General features: G+C 36.6%; 1 protein-coding gene across 2 annotated transcripts in view; it reads right to left on the bottom strand.

Annotated features, from left to right (window-relative positions):
- LOC121856387 overlaps positions 1–26820 on the bottom strand; it is a 74793-nt gene that overhangs the window by 5022 nt on the left and 42951 nt on the right. Inside the window, exon 2 of one of the 2 annotated variants that reach the window (XM_042351948.1) lies at positions 5677–5757. The exons of the other annotated variant lie outside the window; for it this stretch is intronic. The gene's annotated coding sequence lies outside the window, so the exon portion shown is untranslated. The remainder of the gene's footprint in view (positions 1–5676; positions 5758–26820) is intronic. 2 annotated transcript variants of the gene reach the window in all.

Raw genomic sequence — 26820 nt, 5'->3', positions numbered from 1 at the left:
GTCTCATTATCTTAAACTTCTTGAGTATACAATGAATTGGCCCAAGCCATAAAATATCTTAACTTTGAGTACAATGAACTAGCCCAGTGTGTAAGGTATCTATATTTGGGTGAAATGACCAAATCTCTAGAGTATATTAATAGCAAAGAATACAGCGACATATTTCACTTAAAAATACTGAATTCCGATTTTTCTTTAATTTACCATTATATCTTTAATATTTCCATTCTTATGCACAGTTGTCATCACAAGAAGTGTGAGAAGTTTTGGCTGATAGAGCTACTGTAGCTCACCCTGATTCGCCATGATTCATTCATGAAAAAAAAAAATGCTACCTACTACATGAAGGATATGCCAGATGTCTCTCCACTGGCCTCAAATTTTCTCACTATGATGCCAACTGTACCTATGATACTTAATAATTAAAAATTAAAAAGACACGTAATATCGGGATTTTGATGCTAACAAATAAGTTACTCTGTTTTTCATATTTACAATATTGTATTATGTAATTGAATCATAAACGCCCGTCCCGAATGCCATTTATTTAATAATTTCTGAATTTTCTGTGGAGTACCTGTAATTTGTCCCTGTACTTGTACAGTACAATACTGTACTACTGTTTGAATTTGATGTTTGTGTTCATAAAACATAATGTAATCTGATTATACTAAATCGTCAGTACTGAATTCTGTGTTATAATTTTAACTGCGTTCGATTTCGTTATAGCTAGACATAATCCTGAAAGCTCTGTCCTCTTGTTCAACCTTATTACTGTACAGCCCAGGTTGTACTGCTCCCCCATTATACTTATGTTTTTAAATTCCACTCTAATTTATTTATATATATATATATATATATATATATATATATATATATATATATATATATATCAACCCTCGATCTACTGGGTGGGACTAGGGAACGCCACCCACCACAAGTGTCCTTGTGGGTTGGTCGGTAGCGTTCCCTAGTCCCACCCAGTAGGTCGAGGGTTCGATTCCTGGCTGGTGAGGTCGTTGATTATATGTTCAAAGTCCGCGTGTTATATGGACTAAAAATGAAGTAAGTATATAAGTATATATATATATATATATATATATATATATATATATACACGTGTGTGTGTGTGTGTGTGTGTGTGTATGTATGTATAAATAAATAAACAAAATAATAATAATAATAAAATATAAACAATAAAATAAATAAATATTGAAGTGATAACCGTGGTAACACTATGAGATGCACTTATTACTACCATGCTATTGTACTATTCCAATGATACTAAATGTTACATAATACTTCCTTGAGATAAATGAATACTGTAGTATATATCAGGTGCCTCAAAGAGAGCTCAGGTTCTCAACTGGCTCAGCCATGTTAATATTGTTATTATTATCCACTCTGTATCTGTGTTTTTCTGGCTAAATAAACTGTTTCAATTCAATTCAACTGTTACCGAGAATGCATAACCTGCTGAATCATGATTATTCGTCATATACTGAGCAAACTTTACATAACGTAAACTGAACAATCATAACGTGAATGAACAAACATTTACATGGACTGAATAAACATAGTATAAAGTGGACTAAAATATTATATAACGTAGACTGCAAACATTACATAGCGTGGACTGGATAGACAATAGACATACTCGTCGTAACAGAGCTCAGACAACATGCACTTAAAAATAATTAACCTTTAATCTAATCGAGATAACATAAAACAACTGAGGTTTACAAGCATACGTTTCCCTCAAGTATGGTACACGACAACGTTCTAACACGGTGGCAAGACTTGGAGGGTAATTGTGCTTACAGACACTAGCGTAGCTGGGGGGGGGGGCGGTCCGCCCGGGCGGCACTTTTGGGTCTGCTCATCACCCATATCTGCAGCTACTGGAGACGTTAATCCATCCCTTTGTATCGGCGGCAAGTTAATCCTTGTCGTGTCTGACCTAACACCTGACCCACATCATCACGGCCACGTCATGAGCTACACCCTTGCTATGCGCCCCCCCCCCGCCACACATACAACCTATAACCTGTTGAGAGAAAAAGACTTCAGCATTTTGTTGCTGTTGCTGCTATAACTATTAAAGACAGAATACAGACGTGGAAAAAAGGCCCCCTTGAACTTTTGCAGTTTATTCAAAAGTATAACCTTGGGAACTCGGTTCCAAATATAGTAATAATGCTGAGGATTTTCCTCACAATTGCTGTTAGTGTTGCTACCTGTGAGAGGAGTTTTCGAAACTAAAACTGATCAAGAATTACTTAAGATCTACTATGAGCACCTTGCGGTTGAGAAATCTTGCCATACTGTCTATAGAGCGACAATTGACAGATGAAATAGTTTTTGACAATGTCATTGAAGAATTTGCCAACAAAAAAACAAGAAAAGTTACTTTGTAGAAAGTTGTAGTTTTCATTTCAGAAATAAAGATGGTCCTAATTTTTTACACTTTTTTACTTTTTTCCCTATCCTATATGTCGTTTTTGCTTTTTGTTTAACTGTTACTTATAAAGTTTAAGTATGTTTGGGGTGTATTTAAAGCATACTATATTTGAGTATGTGAAAGTAAAGTTGTAGTTTTAATTTCAGAAATAAAGATGGTCCTAATTTTTTACACTTTTTTTTACTTTTTTCCCTATCCTATATGTCGTTTTTGCTTTTTGTTTAACTGTTACTTATAAAGTTTAAGTATGTTTGGTGTGTATTTAAAGCATACTATATTTGAGTATGTGAAAGTACAGTAATATTATAATGGTACACAAACTATTTAATATATATATATATATATATATATATATATATATATATATATATATATATATATATATATATATATATATAAGAGTGAGTCACTGTGCAATATGTATTTTTTGTGGGGGCAAACGAAAGGGCCGCCCCGGGCGGCACACACTCTAGCTACGCCACTGCTTACAGAACTAAGATGGGGATTTCGGGCTGTGGGTGACGAACTGGAAGGTTCAATATACCAACTCATCTGTACACTTTATCCAGAGAGTGACTGTTGGACCTCACCTGCCTTAATATTTACAAACTCCTCCCGACACACTCACCTTTGCAATAAAAGTTGATCCCATACCGTACACTGACTAACAAGTTTCCTGTCAGGTGAATGCCATAAGTGATTTGCAAGTGCGTAAAAAAAAAGCCGTTTCAAGCTGTCACCTGGCATTTTTTTTATTGAATGATACCCTAATAGGGATGCCATATCTGAACATTCAAAAAAGAGGACGCTCCAGAAGACATCCCCCCGGCACACACTTTGGCGCTATGTAACCTTGAAGCAGCCGTGACAATTAATTTTGCTATTTGCATAACATTAATAATATATATATACCAGTATCGGTGTACTGTATTGCATTGTGTTTTTAATGTAGGCTAATATACAACATTCATGGGAAAGAAATCTTAAAAATACTAAAAAAATTACCTTTGCTTAAGGCTGAATATCTTCATTCCCTTAGCTGCAGTCTTCTTCCCCCACTGTGTGTGTGTGACTTGATGTGCCTATGCACATCAAGATTATGGTTGAAAATTGCTAAAATGCCTTAAATGCAGGACAAGAAAAACAAAGGCTACAGTGTAAAAAAGCCATAAGAAAAATATGGTATACTTTCAACATTTCATTTATGGCTAATAGCGCTAAATACAAAAACAAATTTAATAATGCGCGTGGCTGAAGAACAAGGAAAAGCAGTACATGGCACTACATGCTACCCAAAATTTGCTAGCAGCTAAGTTGACAACACCGTACAGGCGTACACGTGACTTATCAGCTGACGAAAACTGAACGAGATCTCTACGGTTTCCACCTCCCCTCTCTCTCTCTCTCGTCATTACAGTTTCATGTTTTTTTTTTCCGTGGAGAAAATGATGGAAGCTGAAATTCCGGACTTTTAAAGAATGTTAAAAATTACTTCCGGACGAAGATTTCGAGACCTAAATGGAGGACATGTCCGGGAAAATATGGACGTATGGCAACCCTATACCCTAATCTACATATCATCGAAAGTCTGATTTTGTTGTGTGATTATTGCAGTCACACAAACACTGTAGACACTTATTCGCGTAAAATGTCTAAAACTTCAACACTGAATTACAAATTAATGCAGTTGACAATTGCAATTAAAAATAAATAAATATATGCAGATGGAAATGTTAATATCTAAAAGTACCTGATGTTTGTTATTATTGTCGAGTAAACTACAGTGCCCTGGCAAATATACACAACGTCGACAACAGGGTGTCTAATGTAAGTACTAATTATACGCTTACAGATATTAGTTTTTGAAGCACAGTAATACGTTACTTTATAGCATCAGTAGGCATTGCGACCCCGCGATCGAATCAGGGATCAAATATTACTTCAGGTGGATATTATTGGTTGCATTAGTGTTATTATAATTATGAGAATTTGTCCATCGAAGAATGACGAAAATGATTCCGGGACTTAGAAACCTTCCATATCAGGATAGGTTAAAGAAACTTAACTTGCATTCCCTAGAAAGACGAAGAGTGCGGAGAGATATGATAGAAGTATTTAAGTGGGTGAAAGGAATCAATAAAGGGGATATAGATAAAGTTCTTATAATATCCGAGCAGGATAGGACTCGGAGCAACGGATTTAAGTTGGATAAGTTTAGGTTTAAGAGGGAGATAGGAAGAAACTGGTTCACAAATACTGTAGGGTGGTGGAAGAGTGGAACAAGCTTAGCAACTTTGTAGTAAGTGCTGGAACTCTGGAAAGTTTCAAAAGGAGGCTAGATAGATTCTTGGATGATAGAGAGTGGTAGGAACTCACGACAGGAGCTGCCATGCACAGGCCAACCGGCCCAGTGCAGACTCCTTATTTTCTTATCGTCTCCAGCAAGCACTGGCCTAGACTGAGCAAAGGGTACCGCGGTGTTCTTTCCGGTTATGGGCAGAGCTTTAACAATAAATAATGATACAAATAACTTTAATAGTTATAATCATACGCCATAAATTGCATAAAAAACGAGGTTATAAGGACGGTATATACGCTACAGCCAATCTTTCAAATATGTAATGTTTCGGTTAGGATATGTTAGATTAGGTCCAGGTGAAGTTTAATTAAATTTTAACAAATAAGCTGAATAATCTTATCTACACACGACATGAAACAGAACATTTCCCAGAAATTTGAAACGATTCTCTGTAACATAACAATCTTTCGAGTTACTCCCTTATTGTAATCTCTGTAAACTGTTCGGCGGTTAGATGCGTGTCCTATTTTTGTGTTCCTTTACCCCTTTTCAAACATTGAACAGAATCATGTCACTTTATGACTGGACAACATATGATTTTTAACAATATACTTCCAACCATCGTTTCCCCTAATTCCTATTAATTACTGCCTAGTTTTAATATGCCTCCTGTATCTGGCAATTACAGCACGATAATGTCTACTAATGACAAAATGGAAGTCAAATGTAGGGCACTACCAACATCCAAGGTCAGTTACGCAGTCACACTTAATTGCTACAAGTTGAGTGTGGATTTTATTATTTTTTTAGCTGGACAGCTGAGGTTGGGATGTCATGCTAGCCTGCGGGAAGTCATTGTAGGATACTGTAGCTATATTACTTTAACGTCGCCAAATAAATAAAAACTCGTACATACTGTATGGTCTTATTCATGACAGCATTCGTCTTCCAAGATTAAGCACTCGTTCATCAACGTTTACGTGCATCTGGCGTTCAGCTAAAAAAGAATATTATCAACATTTACTTCATTCATCATGCAAGAATCAGAATTTATATAGTTTAGTGTTAAGTCACCAACAGTTCATTACATGTAACATCCCACGTGAACTAGTTTTTCCACTTAAGATATACATCAAGGAAGTGCTTCTGATTTTGCAGCAATTAGATTAAATTTACATATATATTTTTTTAAGAATTGTCAACTTGTATTGATGAGTTTGTACTAATAATTAGAATTAAAGAAAAACACTAATTGATAAAAAAACTAACAGTAAAATATTCTTACTGTTTCACAATAAAGGTTTCAAATTTCAGCTGCAGTAAGGAAATCGTTATACTTGTACGGTCGTTTCGGAATAATTCTTCTTAGCCTAAATATTTGTGTAACTTGATTTGTTACATAACGTAAAGTGGTTCCATAACGGGACAAGAGTCAGCAGCACTTTATACAACTCACACCTCCCTTCAGCCAAGTTCCCGCAACCACCTAGGATGTCTCCGCTATAAATACCGCTCACACTGTTGTCTCCCGTTGCTCAGCTACTAAGGCACGCCATGTGGCACCCCGCAACTATATTAGTGTGGTGCAGGATGGTGGTATTCAAGTGTAGACTGGTTATTGTAGTGCAGGATGGTGCTTAGGAGGGTAGTATGGAGATGACGGTAATGGAGGCTGGAAGGTGGGCATTGGTGAGGGCTGGGTGGTGGTGGTAATAGGTGCTGCATTAATGTGGTCATGGTGGGGAGATGTGATGCCAGTGGCCAGGTTTCATACCGAAGTATTAAGATTACCCTTCGTCCATCCTTACTTTCTGTGTAAACGAGATGTTCATCAGATTTAGCGGATCTCATAACTAATTAGGAAATGGAACAAGTTACCAAACATCACTATTAACTGGAACACGCTGGGTAGCTTCAAATATACAGTAGGTTGGGCGGATATACAGTATGAGCGAAAGGGGTCGGGTGTAAACGGGACTGCCTAGTATGGCCAATAGGCCCGCTGCAGTTTCCTCTATTCTTATGTTGTTCTTACTGCACTCTATATTCCCAATTTTCTATTAAAAATAATAAAGCAAATAGTGTTTGATATTTTGCGTATAAACTCCATTATTTTTATAATATCGACAGAAAACGGAGACATGGTTGAGCCACGAAAACCTTAGCTCAGCCCCCAAACCCCCCACAGATAACCTCCTTGCCATGTGTACGAATGAGCTCTAACTAATGTCAAAAAATATAATCAAACTTATAATTGAACTTTAGTTTAACTAGACACAGTAGCACCAGTTAGGGTAAAAAAAAAATTTCTTTGGGAAAGGATCTTTAATTTGGTCTCCCATTTTTTTTAGCGAATACTTATAGTTAAGGTAGTGTCCGTAAAATTATACAGTAATGCTATTATTGTGCTTTACCCTAAGTCAAAGTTAACTGTACCCCTGTATTTTCACACGTGCCCATTTCGACACATACAAATATAACAAAGATAATTTTCTGTATTAAGTTACATTTATGCGCAAAGTGAAAATGGATGCATCACACTGAATGCATGGAGGCAGTTTGGTAGGCGCTGTACTTCCCAACTATAAAATTAGGTACTCAAGTTACAGCTAGGTGAACTAGTGGTATGTCCCCGGTGGGAATCAGTGACTACGACAGGAAGCAAGCACTGTACCTACTCGATCACAGAAACGGTGACATTTCCTAATTAATACATCCATGGAGTGAAGAGTAACGGTTGGGCGGATATAAAGTCTACAGGAAAAAAAAGTCAAATGACTTGTACACATTGACAACACAATATAAATAAATAAATAAATAAATAAATAAATAAATTATATATATATATATATATATATATATATATATATATATATATATATATATATATATATATATATATATATATATATATATATATATATATATATATATATATATATATATGATGGCATTGCACGTAGGTTAGGTTTGTTCGGGTGCCTTTTTTTCCTGGATTCAGAATAACATGAGTGGCAACAAAAACATGTTCTTACTGCCGGTGCTGTGACTACCCGCTCTCAGCAACATGACGTACAGTATAATTTTTACAGTAGTAATCTCTCTTACATTGTTTATCCCTTTGTTGTGAAGTCTCATTCTTTTACATTACTTCTCACCTTAAGAACGGGATTATCGTCCGTGACCTAATTCCTGGTGCACCGTCACACACTAACAACCTGTCTTTAATCCCACTCCTAGTCATTCGCAGTCCTCAGTAACATTTAATTTAAAAAACCCTAGTGCAATACCAACCCCCTGAATACAATGAGCTGGTGCACTACAGAAAAAGGGGGGACAAGAAAATTTCGGTGGGGGAACATGGCGAGCACACCCAGTGACCCGGGTGGGGGGGGGCCTGTAAGTCCCACACAGAAAAGTTTTTGAAATCTGACCAATATCATGGACATTTTGAAGCCATGTGCACTTCATATTAGGGGATATTTTCTGGTCAATAGTAATTACTGTTTACTATACAAGAATGCCTGAGTACCCCCCCTTAGCACTCTTAACACCACTTGAATATGACAACCTACTGAGGATAGTAAACCTTTGTGTAAAATAACCTCATAGGGTTAACAAGTCATCTATAATGCCGAGTTACAATTCGTGCAACTTGTCATATTTTGATATAACATCTTTCACTTCGAACAGTAATTTTTTTTCACACTTCTGTTGACGTAGGTTTTATTCCGTCAGTCCAAGGTCATATGACGCGTATATCTGTGATCCTGGCATTTATGAGCATGGGACAGTGTGCTTTACTGCTCTACTGGACTGTGATAAGTGAGAGCTGGCTATGGTTGCTGTTACAGTATTAAAGGGTGTCGCAACAATGGCAGTTGATCATGTGCTAGCCCGTAGTAGAAATTCATATAATTATACTGTACAGTGTCTACACACACACATATATATATATATATATATATATTTCTAGTCGAGTTAAACCTGCTACACGCACTCAACTTTTGCTCACGCGTCACAAACCTGAATTGTACGGTTTTTACTCCACTATACAGTTTCATGTACGCAAACAGCTGTTTGCTCTCATATTTCAGTAGAGCATGGTTACCGCAGAAAAGTGTCACAGTATATTTGTCTCTGGCATGTCCAGCTAAATAAAAGAAGACTCGACAAAACTAGTTGAAAAGAAACACTGGCTTGTGCAGAACAAATAAAACTACTATATCTTCGAGTAGATAAAAAAGATATCACCATTTCAGTCATATGACGATGATGCTACTGCTGAAAAACTTATCTCAACTAGCCTACACACACCCCATTTAGTCTGCACAAGTTTGTGTAGGCAACAGTCAAACAAAGCTTGATTTTGCAAAAAAGTAGCAGTTTGGCAAACGGTCTGCACAACTCACAATATTGGTGATATGACACAACAGCATGCATCGCCCTCTCTCTCTGCACTTCAAAATGGAAGAATACTTTCTTAACACAGATGCATTTTGAAAAATCAGGAGACAGGAACACTTCTATCTGTATATTCGCCATCATCTTATGAGAAAGACGGTAAGCTCGGCTGGGGTTTGGAGATAGGTCAGTTGGAGTTCCACATTTGCTCACAAGACAAGAATATAAGAATGGAGGAAACTGCAGCGGGCCTATTGGCCCATACTGGGCAGTCCCATTTATACCCAACCCTTATTGCTCATATATCCATCCAACCTATGTTTGAAGACATTCAGCATATTCGAGTTAATGATGATATTTGGTAACTTGTTCCACTCGTCCACTACTCTATTTCCAAACCAATGTTTACCTATTTTGCACCTAAATCTAAATTAGTCTAATTCAAAACCATTGTTATGAGTGCCTTTGTAATGTCCCCTTTATTCAGCCCTGACTTCCATTTATACACCTCTATCATATCGCTCTACGTTTCTCGAGGGAGTGCAAATTAAGATGCTTTAACCTGTCTCTGTACTCAAGGTCCCTTATGCCCGGGATTAGTCTTGTCATTCTCCTCTGAATTCTTTCCAAGGATTCTATATCCATTCTGTAAAATGGTGATCAGAATTGAACTGCGTAACCCAAGTGAGGTCTCAAGAGCGCAAGATATAGTTTTAGGATGACCTCGCTAGTCTTGTAACCAACACTCCTTTGTATGAACCCAAGTACTTTATTAGCCTTGTTTCGAGCAAATACACATTGTTTACCTGGCTTAAGATTCCTACTTATCATTACTCCTAAATCTTTCTCAGTCGGATTTCTCAATAACACAGTTGTTCATCTGGTATCTGGTTTCCGTTTACATCTCCTATACCGAGTACTTTACATTTGTCCACATTGAATTTCATCTGCCACTTTTCAGACCACTCGAAAAATTTGTTTAGATCTTCCTGTAGTTTTGCGGAGTCCTCGTCAGATTTAATTACACGCCCTATTTTAGTGTCATCAGCAAATTTACTTATGCTGCTGTCTATGCCGATATCTATATCGTTTATGTATATAATAATGGTCCAAAGTACTGAGCCTTGGGGGAACTCCACTAGTGACGTTGCTCCAATCGGATTTAGTGCCATTAATGCTCACTCGCCGTTTCCTGTCCTATAACCACGCCCTAATCCATTTTAGAATATCTCCTTTAATACCATGAGCCTCCACTTTTCTTATTAGTCTTTCGTGGGGGACTCTGTCAAAGGCTTGGCTAAGTCGAGATATACCACATCATAATTGTGCCCCCTCGTCCACTGATTCGAAAACAGATGAAAAGAATGTAAATAGATTAGTTAAACAGAACGGCCTCTTGTGAAGCCACGTTGGGAATCATTGTTCAACTTGTGCTTCTCCAGGTGATTTCGAATAGTTTTAAATGATTGCTTCCAGTAATTTGCCTACAATTGATGTTAGGCTGATTGGATGGTAGTTAGAAGACACAAGACAAATGCTCACAAGGCATATACTCACAAGACAAACCTAACCTACCTAACTTAACCTTTCCATTAATGTTGTATTTGTCTTGTGAGTACAGTATATGCCTTGTGAGCAAATGCCGGCATACCTAGATGCAGTTATGTTATGTGCATCTTCCCTTGGAACTTTTTAAGACGGGGTAAAAAATAGGTCTATAGTAATGGACCACTTGTGGACTACTATAAATATGAGATATTGTATCAAAATTTGGTACAGAAGCTCTTTTGTATGTGCTGAACACAAAAGCATTGGGGTGTTTGGTCATATAAACTTCCACATTAACTCTGTCTCAGGGCATCAGGGGCACAATAATAATTTCAACGATGGCAGTTATACAATGTTCTACTGGACTTTAATGTTCATATAGGAACAAATGGAATCTTATGATGGTCATAGCATACTGGTAATCATGTTGTATGTACAAAAGATTCAGTACTGTATTTTCATAATTTATATGGTACGTTTAACATTTAGACTTGGCTACTGACTACCTTGGGAAAAAAAAAAATACAGTAATAATATATAAAGTTGAAGTAGTCTCTCATACACCTATAATTACCTACTGTATAATAAAGTAAATAATATATCCCTTACTCCTTTCAACCAAAATAAAATTATGATTCTTTCTCATTAACAAATAAACAATTACAGTATAGTACAGGACAGGTTATGAATAATGCAAATGCAACTGAAGTATGTATGGTTTGTAAGCCTGTATGGTATGTGTGTCACTAATAGTAGTATGCAAGCAGTAAGCTCACTCTGTAGTCAAGTAATCAGCTTTTATGACCAAAATTGTTGACGACTTCATCAGCATTCAATTCCCCCTCCTCGTGGACAAACAGTATGCTAATCCATTCAACCTTGTTTTGACATTGTGGAGCAGATATGATTTCATGTACTTTAAGCAACTGAATGAACATTCACTTGTAGCAGTTAAGTAGGGAAGTGCAATAAAGTTTGTATGTTTGGCAAGACCACAGTTCTGGGTCTTTCTTTTTCTTTTCCATGAATTCTGCCCTGTTGCAAACTCTGCTTGCACCTCCACACTACCACCAAGGAAATTACCTGTACTGTAAACTGCAAATAGAGTACTCTGTACTTCCTTTATATCCGAGAAATTCTGCTTACAGAGAAAAGGTAACAAGCAACATAACTTGTCATGAGATTTACTTAATTATGATACAGCTTGAGTGCTTCACATTTGTGTAAATGAAAAGTAAAATAATTGTGTGCCTGTAGTACGAGTACGCATTGTCAGCAATTTTTCTGTCTTCCAATAATTCTTGGGATTTTAATTTTGCTTTTTTCCAGAAACAGCCCTTTAGATGTCTCATCATCTCTGTACAATTGCAAAACATCCATACAGTCCTTCACTGTCAAAAGCTTGTACAAGAACCATCTCAGTGCCTTGCAACTTTCTTGATACTGTACTGGTCTTGTAACATTCAGAATTGCTGAGAGGACCTCAATGCTCACGAAAAGAACCAATGTTATAGTACAGGGTACTTTTTAATGCTGAATGCTTGTTTTAATCCACAAAAATTTAATTATTTCGTAAATGATAGTGATTGTTACTTGAATGTTTTTACAATTGCTATTTTCTCTAAGCAAAGGTTTAGGCAATGGGCCATACAATGTACATAGGTAGCAGTGGTACGCTTATCCATTTTGTGTTTCTGTACACCACTGAACTCGCCAGACATTTATAGCCTTGCCCTACCATGATGTGCAAGTTATGAAGAATATTAAGCACAAGACAAGCCAGAACCTGTCATACCTGACACCACAGAAAAGCACAGTAACCTTTTTTGGACTGTGCATGATGGAGTAACAAATCTCACACAAACATTAAACTGTTCTTTTCCACTAATGTTTGTAGTTTCATCAGCCAGAAGAATAAAGAATTTAGTAGAGTCTAGTTCTGCAACAATATCCCTTGTCATCAGTGGTCATAAGTAAGCAATCAGATAATTTTGGGTGAGGTGATATAGTACAGAGTATATGTGCCTTATTTTTTCTGCCAGTGGTTTGTTGGGATAACAGCATCAGAAGAGGCCATTAGTGGCACTAAACGTCCCTTGGGGGAAACTAAATATCACATGCATCTGTGACCTTGTAATAATAATCCTAAGCTTTCAGGGTACTCTATGGCTCTTATTTTTCTTATAACCGGTACAGGGAGTCCCCGACGTACGAACGCTCGCCGATACAAATGGGGTTAAACTTGAAATGTACAGTATTTTATTTACCCGATGACTTATTTATTTACTTTCATATACTGTATTTTGTCACCCTATTTCTTCTTTTGTGTTAAATTAAGTGATTTTAGGTGTATAAGGACTTAGACAATGATGTAGTGGAATTTTAAATACGGTTCTGTAAGTATGGTATGCACATAGCATGTGTTATGACTTACGAATGTCCTCAGGAACGGAACCCGTTTGTAACCTGGGGGACCCTATTCTTTTTAGGGTTTCGTGGTTCTTATTTTCATTTTATCTCTCTCTGATTGGAGTTTACTCGCAACACAACTAACAGATCCCATTACCTCTCTGAAATTATCTTTATGGTACCTTTTCTTTCTCACTTTATTGCCATGGAAAGGTGTCAAGAAGCTGCCAGTGATAGCAAATGTAAGTGATTATCCTCATTAATTCTGATTGTCTTTTTAAAGCTTAGCCAATATCATCACAAAAAGAAAAGCTGATGAAATCAATAGGTTGACAGTTTCTCTTTTCTGTGGTAATAGCAGTCGCAAAGGTTTCATTTTTTTCTCTGGATCTCCCTTATCAACATGCCCAGCTTCCTGATATTTAAAGATAAACTTAATGGTGACTGACAGGTACTGATAGTAATAAATTAAGTGCAATTATCTTACATAAACATTGGATGTGGTTGACACATAGTTGGTTACTTCAATGAATCAGAGGATGCCACTTTTTTGGCAGTGGAAAAGTAGGAATCTTATGTTGGCAATGGCGCTTCATGGTCGTAAAATAGCCTCAACAGTTTCACTTGTCCCAGGTGTAGTGGTGTCATGGTCACAATTGCACGGTTCGTATAATCAACACTAAATTATTCATATTAAGCTCAAACGGCCACAAAATATGTGTGAAACTAATGAGTTGCCCCTTGAGAGAGACGTGTTTTCTCTAATGAAAGATACCGTCCATTTTCTCTCTCACTGTCCGAAGTGACCTTCTGTAATGTAACTTTAAAGTTATAACCTGTATGAGTAGCCATAAGTTGGATATACCTACCATGAGCTGAAGCATTCAAGGTGTAATGAGTACGTATACTGTATGTTGAAAGCTTCATCTATCTTTGTGTGTAGTGTACATAGTGTTAAGACTATGTGTTTTCAGTATCATGCGACCAGCTGTAATACAATGAGTGTATTGAAATTATTAAAATTCGCATTAGGTAATCTGGAGGGAATAAGCTGTCAACAGACAAAAACTTGAAGTGTCATATTAAACTCATGGGTAGACCAGATGCAGTGGTTTGTGAGTCAACCCACAATGTATTGCCAGTCTATGTACTGGACATCAATTTAATTATTGCATTGTAAAACTCAAACACCGAGTAGATCATAAAAGTTAATATTAGAAAATTAATATAATCTCATTAGCTATTTTTCACAGCCCATGGGAACAATGAATACGTATGTAAAGTATCTGAGGTAACCCAGAATGTTTAAAAAGGAGCACACGTTTTGAATTGGCCATTCTGAATGCCCTTCCCCTCGCCAACCAGGTACGTTATTCCGCGTCTTACCGTCATATCAAGTGAATTTTACTTAGTTGAATTGTGCTGAATATGTCAGTGTTCCTGTTAATGTAATTGAAGTCTTGTGTGTTAACATTATTCTGTTCACACGCTATCTGTTTCCTTGCACAAGACGTGTTTTGTGTCATTTGTATTTTGATTTCAATTCATTCTGAATGCCCTTCCCCTCGCCAACCAGGCACTGTGTGGGTTGCTGGAGCTGCCAGGAGGCGGTGGCCGGTAGCAGATAGGATGTTTGATGCAGGATGTCTTTAATTCATCGGGATCAAGATCTCAAGTTGATGGTGCCTGACAAGAGTGCAATTATCTTACATAAACATTGGATGTGTTTGACGCATAGTCGGTTACTTCCAATGAATCGGAGGATGCCGCTTTCTTAGCAGCGGAAAAGTAGGAATCTAGTGTTGGCAATGGCGCTTCATGGTCTATAAAATAGCCTCAATATTTTCACTTGTCCCAGGTACTGTATAGTGGTAAGTACTATTAAAAGTTAAAAACAATGATTTAGGTAATGGAAGAAAAGATTCAAAAGTAATAATCCATTATCTGTTTCCTAAAGGCTAGTTTCAAAACCAATCCCCCTAACCTGACCTTGGGGCAAGAACAAAGAATATTTTCTATCAGCTAATAATTAGGCCAACTTTTGTTCTAACCCCATTACCCAAGGTTTGGTTTGAGTTCGAAATTATCCTAAGGGGCAGGTAGTGGAAGAGTACAGGTACTGATAAAAATTCTCATTACAGTATTTAGTTCAGTTTCAGACATGTTTTCACACACAATCAATCATGACTATCATTGCATCACATATCAAAACCTTTGCACCTGCAGACTAAGCTACATTAAAAATATCTACTACTGTACTATAACTAGTTCTAGTACCATCAGCAAATCTATTGGTTGCTTGACTAAATGTAAGCCTAGTCCTAATTTTTATATATACTAACAGAACTCAAGAGAAAAATGTTGAAGGTAAGACAGCCATCTTTTTATTTCCTATCTCAACTACGATATTTTGTTATTTATTGCGTCTAGTGCTCTGCTGATATAATTCAGGATTTCTGCACTTATAAAATATTCCCTCCCTAGCCTCGCACAACAATGTTGTGCTTCTCTGGCCACAAGTACGGTAATTGTTCCCTAGACATTTGTGGACTTTAAAATGTTGAGGTACAGTACAGTCATTTCCAATAATCACCAAGATGAATACAGTACTGTTAATGCAAGACATTTAAATTCCACCCAAACACTCCTTCCGCATGAACAGTACTGGGCCTGGTTCAGGATTGTCTGTACCAGCACATGCTAACTGTTCTCTCTGTAATGCTGCACACACCAGATGAGGGGAAACTTATGTATGTATAAGTTACTGTTAGTCACACTGAATACTGACTGAGAGAAAATAGAATTGTGCAGAACTTAAAGTAGAGTAAATTTTACTCTGGTGCAACCCATTGATCTATTGCAGACTTCCCCCTGCCTATTAATTTCTATCTAATTATGCTCTTGCAAACTAGTTTTGGGTCAAATAATTTGAAAGCAGTAGCAAATGGGGAGGCCATGGTTGAATGGTGAATACCTTCCCCCTATACAGAACATGCCACTGATCATAAATTTTGAACAGGTATTTGTTTGCGCTGGACATCATGTGCTGTGAATACTGTATTAAAATAAAATGAATCTAGATGCATTTTCTTAAAATCTTTACATACCCTGTAAGTATTTTAATTAAATTTCTACACAACTGTATTACAATTTTTTATCCACATTCACTGAGGACAACTCAGTAAAGTGAACACTTAGTCCAAGTCCTGTATGCATTGCTCAATGACATTAAGAGCCATAATACCAGTAAATACAGTTGGTATATGTCAATAACAGAAAAATGCATGTGTACAGTACTAAGATTCAAAACATTATTATGCACCATAAAAATTTGGCATTTACAGTACTACAGTAACTACACCCATATTTGAGTGCTGGTAAAGGTTAAAAATATAAAAACAGAAGTGTCATTCTATTAGAAATTGTTGTTGGTAGATATTAGTGCTGACTTTAGTACAGTACTGTATTTGCATGGAAGTCATCTGTCCTCTACCAGCAGGGAACAGAAGTAAAAACACCTCTTAATACCCCAGCAATTGGATCATTAGTGAAAGACCTTCTGCCACTTCACCTCTAGATGACTCTAATGGGTAACAAAAATTCTTAATAAAAGAACTCAAATTTGAATGTACTATATACATGTATGGATGAGTGATCATGAAATCCTACTTTATTTATTTATAGTGATTCATATAATATCCTGCCAAGTCAACTGGAAACTTCTCAACAACCAATGATTACTTATTATGTACTGTACTGTGCACCTATCAAAAAAAAAATATATCACAACCCTTGCTAAACTATACTTTACTTTCTGAAACACAGGATGAAATGTTTTGATATACACCCTGGTTAGGAGGATGATGCGTTGGTATGCATGCTCTCCTTACCAGCTACGGTACAGGACTTCCATGTATTAGAGATGCAAGTAATTTTGTGCTTATATCTTTAAGAGCAATATTGATGCCTCATGTTTCCTTGGATGTTTAACTTTTGAACCTGCCTTCTATTTTATTTGGGTGATTGTTGGAGAATGAACTGGTTGCAATATTTATATACCACTTAAATTTCAATTGCATAATAAGAGAGCTGAATCCATAATGAATCCCATGAACCAAACCATCATTTAAGCTTCAAGAACCTCAAAACTAAAAAGGATATCCATAAAGATAAGGCATTGAATTAAATTGACTTGACTAAAGGGAAGAGGAGAAAAATCACATACTCTCTTAATTATTTCAGTCAGCCCCTTTGCTACATGTTGGTTTTCCCCCATAAATACATACTACTGCACTGTATACAGTACAAGGTATATTTGGGAAATGGCAACTCTTCTCACAAGTCTTAAACAATTCTTTCTTACTTTATATCACAAAGACATCCCTAATCATTCATTAAAGGTACTAACAGGGCACTTGACCATTGCTTTTAATGCAAATATTAGACAGTATCATTTTAATGCCTAAATCCAAAAACACTGCACGATACTGGACATTAGGCCTACAAAGTTAGAGATACCAACCCAACAGATATAACCTGTGTTTTTTGTATGTACAGGTACTTGCCCATTCAGATTTCCATTGGACCTCAGGGTTGGGATACTCTTAAAAAGAAGGGGGGCAATACTTGCAGAAGTTGGTACTTCAGGCTAGATTGACGAGTTGTAATATCAAATATTAATAAAGTATACACACACACAGTTTGCCACTTAAAACTCGACCATAAGTTGCATTCAATAAAACAAAATAAAATTATATAATACAATATTGGCAGCAATGTTGGTAAGTATTTTCTTTTGAACTGCAGGTGATTAGAATGTAGTAAATATTACAGCTGTGCATATCTTATGGGGCTAATGCTTTAGCATTAAAGTTGTTTCCATATACAACAGTGCTGTACTGTAAAGTATTGCAATTGACATGGCCGACCATCAATTTGCTTCATTTACATGGAAATTGTGCAGTACTTAACAGCACTCATAGAGATTTAATAAATTTAGTACACTACTGTATAGGTTGTTTCTTTTACAAGAACACTAAAACAAAAAACTTGAAGTTTTGGATAATGCCAAATATTTTCTGTGAAACATCTGGAATAAGAGTAACTGCATATTTATGTATCAACTGTTGTACACGCATTCTTGTTTGGATATACAGTACCCAAACATACAATGTACAGTTGCCTCAAAGAGTTCCTTTACCACCTATGGTGATGTTTGCTTACATGTAGCAGCGTCACAATACTGTACCGTACTAAAGTTACAATATGAATGGAATGCCCCAGAGGTTATGTGAGCACTTTCACACTCGCCCTCCATCATCTGGTTACTGAAGTAACCTGGAAGCTTCTGTGCCTCAGAAGAGTGTAGAAGAGTTAAGTGTATGTGAAAGTTACCGAATGGATGGGCACTGAAGTCTCAGCAATAATGAATTGCTCATAACCTTCATTGTCAATACGGTATACTGTATAAATATTACCACCAAATTATAAAAGATTATGACTACGATAGTCGATGACAGAGTAAGACACCTGCCTCACTGATCCGCAGGTCACATCTGGCCTGGAGTGTGTTGGTGAGCGACGTTTGGCTGTGATACCAGGGCATCTTGTGTGTATCCCTCTCCGGGATCACTTCTTCACAAAATATGGCATGATAACACTTGTGTTGTCATATCATAGTGGAGTGGTATGGGCCGGTGTGTGTTGTTACCAATAAAGTAACTTCCTCTTTGAGATGTCCTGTTTTGAGTTTACAATTCTTAACATCCCCTGCCTGTGTAAAACCCAGTGAGCAGTCCAACGCACACTCACAAACGCTTTTTTTTTTTTTTTTTTTTTTTATAGGTAATTATCATTTTCGTCAACAACCAGAAGTCCAAGTTTATGTTTTTCATAATTATAGTTTTGATCAAAATGTGTCTTAACATCCAACTTGTGGTTGTGAATAACGACTACCACTTTACCAGGTCTTGTTGACTAAACTACCAACTAAGTTTTTGCTTATATCCCCTGTTTTCTACTGTATTCCAACCTGTAGCATGTCTAAGGATAATTAATTCAGGTAGTTAAGAGGGAAATAGAACAGAAGAAAAAAAGAAGAGAATAACAACAGGACAAGCAGGAATAAATCCAATATTTCATGTATGGTCATTTTGAAGTGAGATATATGAATTCGTCATCTTCTCCTCTTTACATCATTCATTTCAGGGGTTCCCATGAGGATAATATAAACAATTTTAGAGATAAAGAAGTAATACAGACTAAACACAATAATGCAGGGGAGGGGGGAGGGAGGGGGGGGGGAAATCATTTATTTATTTTACCTGTATGTGTATGTGTGTGTGTGTGTGTGTAGACACACACAAAAACATACAAATAAATTACAGTCAACCCTCGCTTTACGCGGTCCCACTTTACGCCTTTCCACGTTTACGCCGTACCCTGCCGAAACCGGAATGCTCACTTTCCGCGGTGTGTGTACCCTTTTACGCGGAGAGCGGTGCGAGCAGGGTGCGCACAAGGTCGCCCAGTCATCAAAACATTACCAAGTTCTTCACCAGCCACCCACCACAGCCGGCCCAAGTCAGAGATAATGATAGTGAGGATATGGACTTATATGGACTTTGAGGGGTTTGACAAAGAGGCCCTGCAAGCCTCTGTGGTGGATAGTGATACAATTGGTACAAGTGATACAGGTGAGGGCCAATAATCTGCCCTCTGCCTCGGAACCAAACCCCCATCCCCGTGTGCCCAGTCATCTTTTCTACTAATGTAAGTGTTAAAAAACCTAATATTATTGATATTTCTCTTAATTATTAATTGTGTGTGCATACCATCATAAAATTAAGAAGTTATTTTTACTACAACGTAGGTATTGTGTCTGAAAAAGTGGAGTTTGGGGGTCGGCCCGGTCTCTATTTCAATTAATCCCATATGTTATGTTGTTCACTTTACGCGTTTCTCACTTTACGCGGGCCGCCGTGGGTTGAATTAACCGCGTAATAGACACTGTCTCCCTTCTGTAGGCTAGGCAAAGTCAATGTCATTTTGTTGTTTTACGTTTAAGCAAAAGTAAAGTCCACAATATCTTGCTGCTGTCTGTCTAAGCAAGATCAATGTCAACATCATCTCCCTGCACCTATGAATGTCAACAGCACCATGCTGCTTTACCATCCAAGCACAAACACCAACAGTATCCGGCTTCTTTATGCCAAGGAAAAATCAACAACAACCATATCTTGCTGCTGCAAATCATTGTCAGCAGTCTTGTTACTTTAAAATAATTGTCCCTTTGGTACTTTCCAGGGTAAGAAAATAAGAGATCTGTTACTATAAAATTCCTTCATCTTTTTTTAACTTGAATAATCAGAGTGAAATCCACTAATTCATCTCATAATCTGCAGAGGATTCATCTAAAACATGTTTCAAGATGACTTTACCCAAATACAAAGCTTCATATTAAGAATCTATACAGCTTTTCCCTTGAATATTCCCTTTGTTATCTTTATGGACTGCTCTGAATACTGTAATACTCCATGCGTTTCAAGTACACTGTACGGTATTATACCGAGGGTTGGGGCTCTATTCTGGCAGAAAAATTAGACCTCCCCAAATGTTCATGTATGATGGTCACAATGCTTTGATGTGAAAGGCCAACCTCATTATAGTACTTATTTCATAACTTTAATACACTAGTGCCTTGTCAATAGCATCTGAAGGTTGGCCTAGTGCCCAAGCTTATACACCTTAGGCTACCTTGTTATGGTGGCACATGTGCCTTACACTCCCACCAAATGTTGATGCATTTCCTTTACTATGGAACCTCCTTTTGTTAAAAAACAAATAACGTGCTCAGTTTTGCCAAAATTTATACTTTCCTCAAACATCATACTTTAAACTCCCACTCTAACACAATAGTCAACTTAGCTGAAACAAATGACAAAGCATTCAACTTTAAGTTACCCGATACCAAGAAACTAGAACTCTGACATACTATTGTACCAAAGGAATATAAAGGAAGGAACTATTACTCCTGCATATCAGTGTAGACACCTTAGAGTACAGGACATGTTGCATTAAATGTAGATGGCGCTGGTCCGACCGAGTCTTTTGCTACGTGTCGGCTATTTGTTTACATTTGAAAGAAGACTGCAGTACAGTAGACCCTTACCATTCAGGAGTTTGCAATTCGCGATTTTGACGATTCGTGGTATGCAAATGGTGGCTAGCTTGCGAACCTTTTCCTGCAGTGCAACGAGCCACCCCACGCACCCACAGTGTCGCCACTCCCTCTGTTCACACTTAACAATTGCCTGTGACACAGCATCTCATGTTGTACCCACAAAACTTTATTGTTAGTGCAAAATGGCCTCTAAAAGACTGCCTAGTGAAAGTGATGCCAGTGGAGTAAAACGTAAAAGGCAGATAAGTTAAAAGAAGGGATGAGTGCTGCCACGGCTGGTCAGTTGTTTGGTATAGGTATACAGTAGTGCATTAAGGTAGTATAAGTTACTATTTGCGCCATTCCTTGTAACCTAACCCCCTCGAATAACAAGGGTTTATTGTACGTTCAACCTGTCAAATGTGTAGAGTATAGGTAAATGGTTCCGAAGACACGTACCCATGACTGTGTCATGTGTTGAAAAGACAAGAAGAATTACAACCATCTGAAATTCCATTTTTTTCCACAAGATAAAACACCTGCAAAACTGTTTATTCTTTCTGTAGAGCCTATCAAGGATGACTGTGGTAATTACCATGCACAGGCATGTGTAAAAAGTAGTACAGGTTGACAATCCCTTATCCGAAATCCTCGGGGCCAGAGGCATTTCGGAATTTTTCGGTTTTCAGAATGGTTAGTTTTTTTTTTTTTTTTTTAGCCCACCCGGGCACAAGTCACTGATCCACATTGGGGCCTAGGGGGCGAAAATATTATTATTATTATTATTATTATTATTATTATTATTATTATTATTATTATAATAAAAATAATAATAATAATAATTCATAGGTCTAGGTCGTGTTTCTCACTTTTTATCTTTTTTCATTCTTGTATTTCTTTATTATTTTATTAATACAGTATTATTGTTATTATTATTATTATTGTTATCATTATTATTTTATTTTGGTGTATTTTTTAATTAAAAATGATTTACTATGAATAATTATTATTATAATGAGTATTACCATTACATTTTCGCCCCCCAGGCCCCGATGTGGGTCAGTGATCTATGCCTGGGTGCGCTAATCCCTGTTTAAACAAAAAAAAAAAAAAAAGCTCCACAAAAAAGTTTTGGTTTTCAGAGCTTTTCGGTTTTCGGATAATGGGTTGTCAACCTGTACAGTATGTTAGGAATTCATTATTGATACGAGTAAAACAACGATAACAAGCCAAGGTAAAGGTGAAGAATGCTGTACGATAACCACTTGAAAGACTCAATTGATTTTGTTAATTTAATGCAGGAATGTTTTAATAATGATAACGTACTGATTACTAATTTTGATATCAGAAATGTTTACCTAACTTAATTATGATTTACCTAATCAGCCTACCGTATTCTGTCTTAGTTTTATTTCCTCTTTCCAAACATGCAATTAACAAAGGTCTGAAACCAATAAGAAAAAATTTATGAGTTGAACTCTGTTTAAAGTAAGCGCTGGGTTTGTTTTCCTATATAGGGGGGGGGGGGGTTATGTATACGAAATGGTAGTGTGGTCTGTGTGTTGCCTACCATACTTAGAGAAAAATTAGGAAAAATATTTTCAATGTTATGCTTGGATTATTTATAATGAAATCTTGTCTTGCTACGGTGGTCATTATTAGTGGTTTCGCACCTAAGTAGTCAAATAATTGTGGCACTATACGTAAAAAGTCCCGGAGTTCAGAGGATTCCAAGGTTGAAATCAGTCGATCATTCTGAGCATAAGCGGTTACAATTCCCACCCGCCTCCCATTCCTTTAAAGTTTATCCTTCTTTCCCGCGCTATGTATGCTCAAAACCAGTCGCCTGTGTTCACAGGCAATATTTTGAAGTGCTCCAAGAACTATAATTATCAATTTTGTTGTGCCTTTGCCGACATTGGTTCCAACCCAAAGCAAGGTAGTGTAGTGGCTAAAAGGAAACATAGTAGCTATGGGATGGACATGAAATCAGAAGTTAAATGTGGTAAGAACAGTGGTGAGCATGTCTCAATGTTTCACTTTTACTGAAATGAGTGAACAAGTGAGTGGTTAGGCAGTTTGCATTGCATCAACACACCGACCCCAAATGACTCTTTAAGAACCTTAAATAAGTTAAAAATTAAATAATTTCATAAAATAATGTGTAATCAAATGTTTCTAAGGTATAGACAGTATGAATGTTAAAAGATATAAAATTAAACTTTTGAGTGTCACTTATAATGTGATGGTCCCGATTAGATTGTACAGGGTATTCCTATTAATTCGTATGGGAATGAATTCCCTTTTGTAAGTGGTTTCATTATCAGTGGCTTTTTTCAGGTCTTTATTAACCAATTATAACAAGAAGAGAATGCAGTGGAGTATGGATCCCACTTTCAAGACCATAAGGGAAAATGCCATGAAGCTTGAGTAGTGAATGACACTGCAGAAACGGGCATTGCCCATTGTTACGCTTTGTCCATGAACATCGTAAAACATATCCTGAGCCTACAAAAAGAGCTTTGATGAAGTGATCAATTATTGTATTCAGTTCTGATTTCACACATATTACATAATTTTGTTTTCTATAATATTACAGTAGCTTTCAGTTACAGGACAATGTTTCCAGTTGTGGATTATAAGTAATACACCATATGTCTTGTTTTATTACTAATTATTTTGGAAAATATAAGAAACTAGAATTTCAGTACGCTACGCGCCCTTCTTTCTAGCTCGTGCGGAGGGCTCTTTATTCACTAAGTGGTTAGGTTGTACCGCAAAACATATTTGCACGGTGGTACAGTCTAACTTTCTACCAAAAACGAGATGCACGGAATCTAGCTTTTTATATATAGATAGATGGCGCCGACTCTACTAAATAAATATGACCTGAAAATAATAATTGGGCCAATATTTTACTTGTGTAATCAGGTCTCCATGTTGAGCAATGTAATTAGATTTTGTTTTGTTTTATACAATATTATGAATTCTGTTATGAAATTTTCAGTTATGGATTAAATAGTTAACTTAATTTAGCTTGATTTCTTACTGTTCTCTCCGGATAACAAAGAAAATGGTGCAGACAAATTAAAAAGCAAAAATTAAAGCGAATCCTAAATATTGTTTGCTCGAGCCAAAATTTTACATGTTGAACCAGTTATCCATATGGAACAAGGGCAGGCTTGTGGAACAATACATATACAGTGATCCCTCGGTTAACTAACACAATTCGTTCCAGAGTCGTTCGTTAACCGAATCCATTGTTTCAATGGGCTATTGGGTAATTGGTTCCAGCTCACAGAAAAGTACATACAAAGTACTGTACAGGTTGACAATCCCTTATCCGAAATCCTTGGGGCCAGAGGCATTTCGGATTTCGGAATTTTTTGGTTTTCAGAATGGTTAGTTTTTTTTTTTTTAGCCCACCCGGGTACAAGTCACTGACCCCCATTGGGGCCTGGGAGGCGAAATATAATAATAATTATAAAAATAATAATAATAATAATTCATAGATCTAGGTCGTGTTTCTCACTTTTATCTTTTTTCATTCTTGTATTTCTTTATTATTATTATTTTATTAATACAGTATTATTGTTATTATTATAAATTTTATTATACAGTGGTCCCTCGGTTAACGATTTACCTTCCATAAGATTCTTAACTTCGGTTAACGAGCAATCCCTCGATTAACGAGTTATTTACGAGCCGACTTCAACATGTTTTCGCTTGCATTTGGCGGTCCACCAGCAGTAGTATTAGTCCACCAATACAGTAATCGGTTTTAGGGCTTAAATTCCTTACTATTTTAGTAAATATCAAGTAGTTTATACTATTCAATAATTTTAAAAGTTTAATATTAAAATTTTTAGTCATTTTAACAATTATTAAACATAATTGAAGGTAAAGAAACTAGTTTCTGGCGTTCCATCCAGCCTGTTAACACACCAAACAGGCGTTAGTCTCTCTCTGTTTTCAGTGGAGGTAACATCTTGCTTGAGACTCTCTTCAACTAAACGCTTTTTTCTGTGTTTCCAAGCAAATTATTGGTCATTTTGAAATATGTTTTACATACTGATAATATATAATGCAGTGCAGTGTTGATTTAAAGAAAATAATCTTGAAATACACCAAGAGAACTAAAATTTTATGGGAGAAATGGTGCCATGGGGTGACTTCTCTTCTACCCCAATGCCTTCTCTTCTTCCTTCTCCTCCACCCCCATTCTAATTCCTATCATCATCATCTACCTTTTTTGTTGAATTTAGGCAATTTTCGGTGAGCTGGAACCAATTACCCAAAAACCCATTGAAACAATAGTTTCGGTTAACGAGCAACCTGCTGGAACGGATTGTGCTCGTTAACCGAGGGACCACTGTATTTTATTATTATTATTATTGTTATCATTATTATTTTATTTTGGTGTATTTTTTAATTAAAAATTTTATTTACTATGAATAATTATTATTACTATTACATTTTCGCCCCCCAGGCCCCGATGTGGGTCAGTGATCTATGCCTGGGTGGGCTAATCCCGGTTTAAAAAAAAAAATAAATAAATAAATAAAAAAAGAATTGCTCCAAAAAAATTTCTGTTTTCAGAGCTTTTCGGTTTTCGGAATTTCGGATAAAGGGTTGTCAACCTGTATAAACAAAATGCAGTAAAGTACACTTTGAGGTGTGTATGTAGAATGTTGCTGGTTGATGATGATGATGGGAATTGGAAGTGGGGGGTGGAGGAGAAGAGAAGGAAGTGGTGATGGAGGAGAAATCACCTTTCTTTGGACCCATGCTTGATGCAGTAATTTCACCAATAATATTTTAAGTTCACTAGCTGTAATTAAAGATTATTTTATTTAAATCAACACTGCACTGCGCTATATTTGATCAATATGTTGACTAAATTTCAGAATGACCAATAATGTTAATGTAAAAACATAAAAATACTCTGTATTCAAGAGAGCGACAAACACGATGTTTCCTCCACTGTAAACAAGGTTAAATTGATGCTTTAGTGGGTGAGTCAAGCAGCTGATGGGTGCACAAAAAACTAGTTCCCTGTACTGCATATATTACCAATATGTTAACTAAATTTTAAAATGACTAATAATTTTAATATAAAAAATGCAAAATTTTTCAAGAGCACAACTTTCTTGATATTTACTCCAGTGGAAACAAATGTAAATATAGAACCGATTACTGTATTGGAGAACTAGCCTATCAGCTGATACTCACAACAAAACATGTTTGTCGTAAGGATTTCGTTTATCAAAGTTTTGTTTGTTAACCAAAATTTTGTTAATTGAACCGGTTGTTAACCGAGGGACCACTGCACAGTACAGTCTGGACTTACGCGGTCAATTGAACCCGTGGAGGTCCGCGTAAAATGAGAAACGCGTAAATGAAATAACAGAACATATGGGATTAATTGAAATAGACTGGGCCGACCCCCCAAACTCCACTTTTTCAGACACAATACGTACGTTGTAGTAAAAATAACATCTTAATTTTATGATGGTATGCACACACAATTAATATTTA

This window comes from Homarus americanus, unplaced genomic scaffold, assembly GCF_018991925.1.
Source record: "Homarus americanus isolate GMGI-L3 unplaced genomic scaffold, GMGI_Hamer_2.0 scaffold1024, whole genome shotgun sequence".
Lineage (NCBI taxonomy): Eukaryota > Metazoa > Arthropoda > Malacostraca > Decapoda > Nephropidae > Homarus > Homarus americanus.
Note: the sequence above shows the minus strand (reverse complement) of the source record. Positions and strands in the feature narration are given on the sequence as shown.